Source organism: Phycodurus eques, chromosome 10 (assembly GCF_024500275.1).
Source record: "Phycodurus eques isolate BA_2022a chromosome 10, UOR_Pequ_1.1, whole genome shotgun sequence".
Classification (NCBI taxonomy): domain Eukaryota; kingdom Metazoa; phylum Chordata; class Actinopteri; order Syngnathiformes; family Syngnathidae; genus Phycodurus; species Phycodurus eques.
The window spans coordinates 16,311,975-16,321,985 of record NC_084534.1 but is presented as its reverse complement, the minus strand read 5'-3'; positions in this window follow the sequence as shown (position 1 = coordinate 16,321,985).

Below are 10,011 nucleotides of genomic sequence, written 5' to 3'. Positions count from 1 at the left end.
ACATTCAGGAAAGACAAAATGTCTTCATTAACTTGCTCATTTTCCTTTTTTCTGATCATGCAGAGATCGGGATCTCAGGTGCAGGGTTCATTTAAATATGATCTGCATATTTAAATGTAGGCGTGGACAGGGAGGAGTTCAGAATCGTCTTTATTTGCCAAGTATGTCCAAAAAACACACAAGGAAATTATCTCCGGTAGTTGGAGCCGCTCGAGTACGACAACAGACACCTTTGAGACATAAAGACATTGACAAAAAACAGTCACTGAGCAATAAAGGGTTGCTAGTTATCTGATAATGCCGGTACAATTATTTATTTATTTTTTGACAATTGTGCAAAAAGATGCTCTAGTCCTCTAGCACTTAGAGCAGTTTGAATGACTAATATAGCAATAGTCCAGTGCAATGACAATTGCGCATAGGGCGCCGATACTTCAAGGAGTGTATGCAGTTTAAAGTGACTAGTAGCGGGATAATCTGGGACAATGTCGATTGTGAAAATGTTGCAGATACTCCTCAGTCAGTGTGCAAGTGGGGCAGATGCTCGTCTGGCACGAGTGGCCAGTGTTGGTCAACAACAGATATGCCCAACGTATTGGCCCAACGTAAATGTGACAACAAACTCAAGACAAAACAAATTGGCAGCATGTTGCAATGGAATTGTAGGATTAGGTGTTTAAGAAGTTGATTGCAAGAGGGAAGAAGCTGTTGGAATATCTGCCAGTTCTAGTTTGCATTGATCGGTAGCGCCTACTGAGTACGGAAAGAGCTGGAAGAGCTGGTAACCGGAATGTGGAGGGTCCGAGAGGATTTTGTACGCTCTTGTCTTATTTCTGGCAGCGTGCAAGTCCTCAAGGGTGGGTAGAACGGTACCGACAATCTTTTCAGCAATTTTGATTGTCCGTTGCAGTCGGAGTTTGTCGTTTTTTGTAGCAGCACCAAACCAGACTGTGATGGAAGAACGCAGGACTGATTCGATGACCGCTGTGAAGAACTGCCTCAGCAGCTCCTGTGACAGGCCGTGCTTTCTCAGAAGTCGCAGGAAGTACATCCTCTGCTGGGCCTTTTTGAGGACGGAGTTGATGTTGATAACCAGGTTGTGTCGGCCGCACCACAGCTCCAGCCGCTCCGCTTTCTGTCGATATGCAGACTCGTCACCGTCTTTGATGAGGCCGATGACTGTGGTGTCATCTGCAAACTTCAGGAGTTTGACAGCCGGGTGCACTGAGGTGCAGTCGTTCGTGTAGAGAGAGAAGAGCAGCGGAGAGAGGACACAACCTTGGGGTGCCCCAGTGCTGATGCTGCGTGTGGATGAAGTGGCCTCCCCCAGCCTCACCTGCTGTGTCCTGCCCGTCAGGGAGCTGTAAATCCACTGGCAGATGGCAGGCGAGACGCTGAGTTGGAGAAGCTTGGAGGAAAGGAGTTCAGTGATGATGGTGTTGAACGCTGAGCTGTAGTCCACAAACAGAATCCTCGCGTAGGTCCCTGCACTGTCGAGGTGTTCTAGGATGAAGTGCGGTCCCATGTTGACTGCATCATCCGCAAACCTTTTCGCTCGGTAGGCAAACTGCAGGGGGTCCAGCAGGGGAGCTGTGATGCTCTTGAGGTGCTCCAGCACGAGACGTTCAAAGGACTTCATGACCACAGATGTCAAGGCGACAGGCCTGTAGTCATTTAGACCCGAGATTGTAGGTTTCTTGGGGACTGGGATGATGGTGGAGCGTGTGAAACAGGATGGTACTTCGCACAGTTCCAGAGATCTATTGAAGATCTGTGTGAAGACTGGAGCGAGCTGGTCCGCGCAGACTTTGAGGCAGGATGGGAACATGTTGTTAATCTTTTGTTGTTTGAAGTCGCAGGTTTGATTGTGGTCGGTGGTGTGGCTGTGTGGGTGTGGGGTGTGAAAGTGTCCTTTTCAAATCTGCAGTAGAAGGTATTCAAGTCGTTGGCTAGTGTGCTATTGTTCTCAGCTTGGGGTGATCGTCGCTTGTAATTGGTCAGCGATTGTAATGCATGCCAGAGTGATTTAGAGTCGTTAACGCTAAACTGTTTTTCCAACTTTGCTGCATAGTTTCTCTTTGCAATGTTAATTTTTTGAGTCAGCTGGTTTCTAGCTCGATTATACAGTTGTTGGCTACTCCAACGTGCGCTCATTTCCACGTTGAATGGGATGTACAAAGGAAATGTGCTTGGATTCATGCGTATGCATAGATTCATACATCTGGATATTTTTGTGCATACGACGTTTTCTGGATTTGAGCGTACGCCATGTTTCAGTAGGAAATCTACGCAAGTCTCTGTACACGAGGCCCCAGGGAACTGCTTTAAATTTCAGAAAAAATGCCATGTGTCTCCTTTGAGCTTAGCTGGAGAGAAGGAAGCGCCAAAAAAAACAACAACAAAAAACAGATGGACTGTTTAAGGTGTACTGTGTACGTACTGTTTACTGAAATACTGCGGACGTTAACTTACCAAACCAATATGAATAGGAACCTTAAAAACAACAGTGTAAATTTAGTTGGCCTTCACAGAAAGAAAACACAGCTGGGAGGTTGTTTGTGCTCTGTCAGGTCATGTTTACTATGGCAGTCTTACAAAGGAAAAATGTCAAAAAAATTTTAAAAAAATGCAGATTGACAGCATGACGTGCAAGAAAATACCCTTTGTTTTGTGGAAGAACTTGATGTGTAGTAGAAGTAATTGTGTTTTTCCTCTAACAGGCACCAAGCAGTTATGTATACACACACACCACGTTCCATAAACAAAGCACACAACGTTAATATGAGAATGTATTCATTAGCTTTGACGTTTGGCCAATTACGCATCACAACTGATTTAAGTGACAGTATTTAAGTGAACGTGGCACCGCAATTAATCTCTTGTAAACATGTAATGACAATATTTATTGGAATACAACACATCACACAAGAACAACATTATACTGTATAAAGTATATAATCCTTTAGATACTCACTGAGGAAGTTTGAATTTTGAAGTTCTATTAGGATTGCACAGTGGAGTGTGTTTCAAAGGTTTAGTTTGACAAAATGCAGTAAAACAGTTTCATCCATAACAAATCGGAACAGACCGTTTTAGAGGGAAGATGAATCTTGTAAGGACACAATGTGAAGCAAGCGGTCCATTTGGAGCACCAGCGTACCAATCAATAACGGCCATGCCAAAGTGGAACATGCAAGAGTGACATCAGAACTGCCAAGAGGCATCATTTTCTCCTTTACAACAGCTCAGTCTAATATTCTATCTGCTGTTTATAGTGTTTGTCCTCATTAGGGTCACGACTCACGAGTGAGCTGAAGCCGATCCTAGCTGACTTTGTGCGAGAGGCAAGTCACACCCCGAACTGGTAGTCAGCCAATCGCAGGGCACATATAAACAAACAACCATTCACACTAACAGACAATTTAGTCTTCATTTAGCCTAAGAAGCATGTTTTTGGAATGTCGGAGGAAGTTGAAGTACCCGAAGAAAACCCAAAGTAGCGCATTTTAGGTTCATCCGGAAATTTCACCCAATATCACTAACTTTTTGTGAGCAATGTATACCAGCTGAGAGTCTTATCAATGCACCAAAAAACACGTACTGTAGAATAGCAAGCAATCATCAACACCAAACCACTTTTGTTGCCATCCTCTCCAACTCATCATAACACTTCTCACCAACGCCCAGCACAGCAACTCGGACACCACTCGGCATACGGGGCTTTTTACGTCGCAGTAAATTTCTGAAAAAGTGACATTAAAATTCAAAGAAAAACCCAAAACATACACAGAGTTGACCGTTTGATACTGGCTGAAATGAAGTCTAGCGATGTGGAACCCCAGCACTATACTAGAAGTTCACTGACCCCCATGTGTCCAAAAAGTGTCGTTTCAAGACCAGTACTGTGTAAGTAATTAGTTCATATAAAAGAAAGGACCCCCGGAGGTCTGACGTGCAGAATCAGGCTTGATGTCAAAGAATACTTGGAGGACTCGTTGCTGCATCTGTTCACAGCAGGCAGCGAGCATGCTGGGCACTTTCCAGCAAACACAACCACATGTCACTTTAATTCCTTTTTTCTTCAGCTCCCCTTTGCACACGAGCGCAATTGACGAGGCCGTTAGGAGCGTCCATGCGGTGTCAACACTGACCGGCTAATGTCTTGGAAGAGGCAGGAAGGGGGGGGGCACCACTGCATACATACGTCACGCTGGAGACTTCACACACAGCTCCACACTTCTCAAATGGACATGAAACATGCTGTGGCATTTCTAACACTTTTTTTTTTCAAAGTTACTCTTCCGTTGCATTCATTCATATCTATTCTTTTAGGGTGGGAAGTGCAAGCAAGCCATGTTAAAGATGCACCAAAGAGGCCAAAAAATATCTCGTAAATTTCACACGCCACAGAGAAGAGCGTTTTTAATAAGCCTGCCAAAATTGAATGAATTAAAAAAAAAATTTAAAAAAAAAGAAATCAGCATGTATGTAAAATAAAACTGAAATCATGAAAAATAATAATTAACTTTCCCATGTTTCTGTTATGTGGGGAGACCCACATACACCAACTCAGAGGGAGGGGCTGACGTATTAAACAGAGACACTAGCCCAAATAATACAAAACGCTTCAGGGAAGATGACATTTTCGGTTTGCAGGCATAACTTGATGGCTAAAAGCAGGATCTAGTGGTGCTAGAAATAGGCCATGATATTATTACTGAGTAATTAAGCAATTCCGACGAATAGCCATACACGGCATTTGTTACTTGTATAGTGCTGTTCCCTGATGGTGATGTCAGAGTGACCCCGTTTTAGCCCCGCCCAAAAAAAATCCGACCAACTGCGATGGTGCAAAAGAGTTTTAAGATATAGCTCAACAATTCAGTACTAAATTGGTATCAGTCTTGCCACACATTTTCAGCACTTACCTTCAAACATATTTAATTTGATTGTATTAACTCAGGGCTGTTGAATTCAAATATCCATGTTAACATGGAGGGCGGCACGGTGGACGACTGGTTAGCACATCTGCCTCACAGTTCTGATGACTGGGGTTCAAATCCCGGCAACGCCTGTCTGGAGTTTGCATGTTCTCCCCGTGCCTGCACCGCAGTGCCCGGAGGAAAAAAAAAATAATGTAAAAACATCAGCTAGACATTTAATAAAGGTTTTAAAGTTTGACCTTGGAACAGTTTTATTTATTTTCCACCGTTTCTTATTGTACTACAAAATGCAGACTGTATTATTAATGGACTTGAAATGCACTGAGGATGAAGTAATTATAGAGTACGATCGAATTTTTTGCATTGTGTATCATGGTTTCAAGCGTGTTTGATCATTTGGACAACCTGATTTGTTGCATTAAATTGTGTTCACACATAATTCTAGTGAATGAATAGCTTTGATGAATCCTTCTTCAACTTTAGCTCTTCAATTCAGTTCAATAACCCATGAGACATGATCTATAAGTGGTCATAAATTGCTATATTTTAATGTAGAGCAATAATAGAAAGGATGTCACTGTAAATGTTAAATTTCACTATGGGACAATAACAGTAAACACATTACCTGTTAAAAATATGTTGTTTAACTGATTTTAAGGACACTTTGGTCATGGTTCACGCTCAAACAAGGCCCTCAACGGTGAGGGGTTTTTAATTGAGCCTGAGGGCATTTTTACGATGATGCACTTTAATGGCCCGAACAGGAAGTGAACTTAACAAACTGAAAGTGGAAATCAGAGCCGTCAATTGTTAACCTTAGGGAAGCAACCTGTATCAACCGAGAGAACAAAAGCAATTTGATAAAGCAGCCAATTGAAGACAAAAATACATTATGAGGGTTTTGGATTCCTCTTCGAATTGCATGCCATGAACATAAAAACAAGTGGAGGGTATACTGAGAGTGTCATTAGGGATAATAGGTCATTAAAACTCAACTGGTTAAATCAAGCATATTGAGGCAACAAACACATTTACAAAAGCGCCCCGGGATATTAAGAGATGGTCTCTTAAAGGAGGCCAATAGTTTTGATATCAGGTTTGAGTATGTTTGTAAGGGACTCAACAGTCATACGCAGTTTTCAAGATACTTCATTCAAGTCAGACGCCCCAAAAAGTCATACAATTTGGGGTTCTACCAAATTTTCTGGAAAAAATATGTTTCTGTAAAAGATTATCTCCACAAGTGTTTTTTGCTTTTTCTGTGTTATGGGATGCTGCCGCAGGATTTTGTGATGAGGTATGGTGCTCTTTTGGTGATCAGATGTGTTGTGTTTGCACCAAACATACCTTTTGGAATTATAGCCAAAAAGTTCAACCTTGTTTTTATTGTCCCATGACAAAATCTCCCAAACTGATGTGGGAAAATATGTGGTGGTGCCACTCATCCTCACGATATTAATATTTAATAGTCATCAGAACAGAGTCAATATGGCATGTGCCAACCTGCCTGGCGCTGCTAAAACATGATTAAATTAACAGTGTAAAAATGATCACGGTACATATACCAGTGGACATTGCGTCTCGAGAGGCTTCTGTATGCTGACAGTCTTTTTTTATTTATTTTTTCATTAAGAAAACAGCAGGAAGTCTTGGTTGGATTAAAGTGACATGTCCCTACGCTGACATCATTTCTCAGTGCGGTGGCGCTATGATAGGCAGGGTGGGGAGGGAATCTGTCACTATGACCCCCACCCCTACATAAAAGTTAATAGATGCACTAAAGTGGCCAGTCAGCAGGCCGCCTTTTGAGTGCATGGCAGACTGTCACGGTATCAGTTCGTTTATGGGTGAGAGTGTAGTGGCTGCAAAGTGCCATTTCTATTGTGTTGTATGATGAAGTTGAATAGCAGGCAATTCTTTTTTTGTTTTTTTGAGACAATCACACACACAAAAAAGTGAAAGGTGCACCATTTGTGATTCGAGCCACATCTAACATCACAGTCGCCATCTAAATTGTTCCTCTACTGGCAGTGTAAAACCATCAAAGCTAATGGACTCATCCATCCATCCATTTTCTGAGCCGCTTCTCCTCACAAGGGTCACGGGAGTGCTGGAGCATATCCCAGCTATCATCGGGCAGGAGGCGGGGTACACCCTGAACTGGTTGCCAGCCAATCGCAGGGCACATACAAACAAACAACCATTCAATTTACCATTCAATTTAGAGTCTTCAATTAACCTACCATGCATGTTTTTGGGATGTGGGATAGAACCGGAGTGCCCGGAGAAAACCCACTCAGGCACAGGGAGAACATGCTAACTCCACACAGGCGGGGCCGGGGATTGAACCCTGGTCCTCAGAACTGTGAGGCAAATGCTCTAACCAGTCGTCCACCGTGCCGCCGACCTTTCAATGGAAAATCTCAACTTTTTGGGGTAAATTGAGGAAGCCACAAAGGCACGTTATGATGATTTTGACTATCATTGTCATATCCTACTGAGTTTAATTCCATGTACTGTAAATGCTCCTGTTTTAAACCACTGCAGTACTGTAAACAACTTTTTGATAGCAGCAGCATCTAGTGGCTGTCGCTTTAATAGTCACACACTCACTGGCCTCATCAGGAACACTTACACCATCTCCACATCCATTTTCTCTAACACTTCTCTAACGCCATCATTTGGGTTGTGGATGCGCTGGAGCCGATCCGAGGATTGGCTCCAGGATTGGTCGCAAGTCAATCACAGGGCACATAGACAAATAACCATTCACACTTACATTGACTTGCTATACTGATAATTTAATGTTAATGTGAGAGGAAGCTGGAGTAGCCTGAGAAAGCATGGGGGAAACATGCAAATTCAGGATTTCAACCCAGAATCTCAGAAATCCACACTTGATCATCGTAACAACAAAAATCTTGCCTTTACAAAGATGGGAAAGCTAAGTTCTGATTGAAGTACTGATTTTATTTTTCACTATGTTCACTCTGATTATAATTCACCATGATGTGCAACTATTCTTTATTATTTGTCTTTCAAGGCACAGCTCTTGTATTGGAACTTACAGAGTGGATTTGAGGTCTTCCTCTCTTTGTGTTCTCCCAAATACCTTGAATACTTGAATACCTTCTATTGCAGATTTGAAAAGGACAGTTTCACTCCACACACCCACCCGGCCGCACCCGCGACCACAACCACACCTCTGACTTCTGCGTTAACCATCCATGAACAGGATGTGAGACGCATCTTCAAACAACAGAAGATTAACAAAGCAACAGGACCGGACCATGTGTCCCCATCCTGCCTCAAAGTCTGCGCGGACCAGCTCGCTCCAGTCTTCACTCAGATCTTTAACAGATCTTTGGAAATGTGCGAAGTTCCATCCTGCTTCAAACGCTCCACCATCATTCCAGTCCCCAAGAAACCTGCAATCTCTAGTCTGAATGACTACAGGCCTGTCGCTTTGACATCTGTGGTCATGAAGTCCTTTGAACGTCTCGTGCTGGACCACCTCAAGAGTGTCACAGGTCCCCTGCTGGACCCCCTGCAGTTTGCCTACCAAGCGAACAGGTCTGCGGATGATGCAGTCAACATGGGACTGCACTTCATCCTAGAACACCTCGACAGTGCAGGGACCTACGCGAGGATCCTGTTCGTGGACTTCAGCTCAGCGTTCAACACCATCATCCCTGAACTCCTTTCAACCAAGCTTCTCCAGCTCAGCGTCTCACCTGCCATCTGCCAGTGGATTTACAGCTTTCTGACGGGCAGGACACAGCAGGTCAGGCTGGGGGAGGCCACCTCATCCACACGCAGCATCAGCACTGGGGCGCCCCAAGGTTGTGTCCTCTCTCCGCTGCTCTTCTCTCTCTACACGAACGACTGCACCTCAGCGAACCCGACTGTCAAGCTCCTGAAGTTTGCAGATGACACCACTGTCATCGGCCTCATCAAGGACGGTGACGAGTCTGCATATCGACAGGACAGGAAGCGGAGCGGCTGGAGCTGTGGTGCGGGCGACACAACCTGGAGCTGAACACGCTCAAGACGGTAGAGATGATCGTGGACTTCAGGAGGCATCCTTCGCCACAGCTGCCCCTCACGTTGTCCAGCTGCCTTGTGTCAACCGTCGAGACCTTCAAGTTCCTGGGAATTACAATCTCTCAGGACCTGAAGTGGGCGAACAACATCAACTCCGTCCTCAAAAAGGCCCAGCAGAGGATGTACTTCCTGCGGCTTCTGAGAAAGCACGGCCTGCCACCGGAGCTGCTGAGACAGTTCTACACAGCGGTCATCGAATGTTCTTCCATCACAGTCTGGTTTGGTGCTGCTACAAAAAAGGACAAACTCCGACTGCAACGGACAATCAAAACTGCTGAAAGGATTGTCGGTACCCCCCTACCCACCATTGAGGACTTGCACGCTGCCAGAACTAAGACAAGGGCGTGCAAAATCCTCTCGGACCGTCTGCACCCCGGTCACCAGCTCTTCCAGCTCCTTCCCTCAGGTAGGCGCTACCGATCAACGCAAACTAGAACTAGTAGACATTCCAACAGCTTCTTCCCTCTTGCGATCAACTTCTTAAACACCTAACCTATAATTCCATTACAACAAGCTGGCAATTTTTTGACTTGAGTTCGTTGTCACATTTCTGTGGGGCCAATTATTTATTACTTGTGCACTCACTGTAGTTGTCTCGCCATGCTGCACTATTTGCATATACTGGCCACTCATGCCAGAGTAGCATCTGCTCCATTTGCACACTGATTGAGGAGTATCTGTAACATTTGCACAACCGACATTGTCCCAGATGATCGCACTACTCGTCACTTTAAACCGCATACACTCCTTGAAGTCTCAGCGCCCTTTGCACAATGGTCATTGCACCGGACTATTGCAATATTAGTCGTTCGAACTGCTCTAAGTGCTAGAGGACTCTGCATCTTTTTGCACAATTGTTTTTTGTCAATGTCTTTATGTCCCCAAAGTGTTCTGTAAATTGACTGTTTGTTGTACTAGAGCGGCTCCAACTACCGGAGACAAATTCCTTGTGTGTTTTGGACAT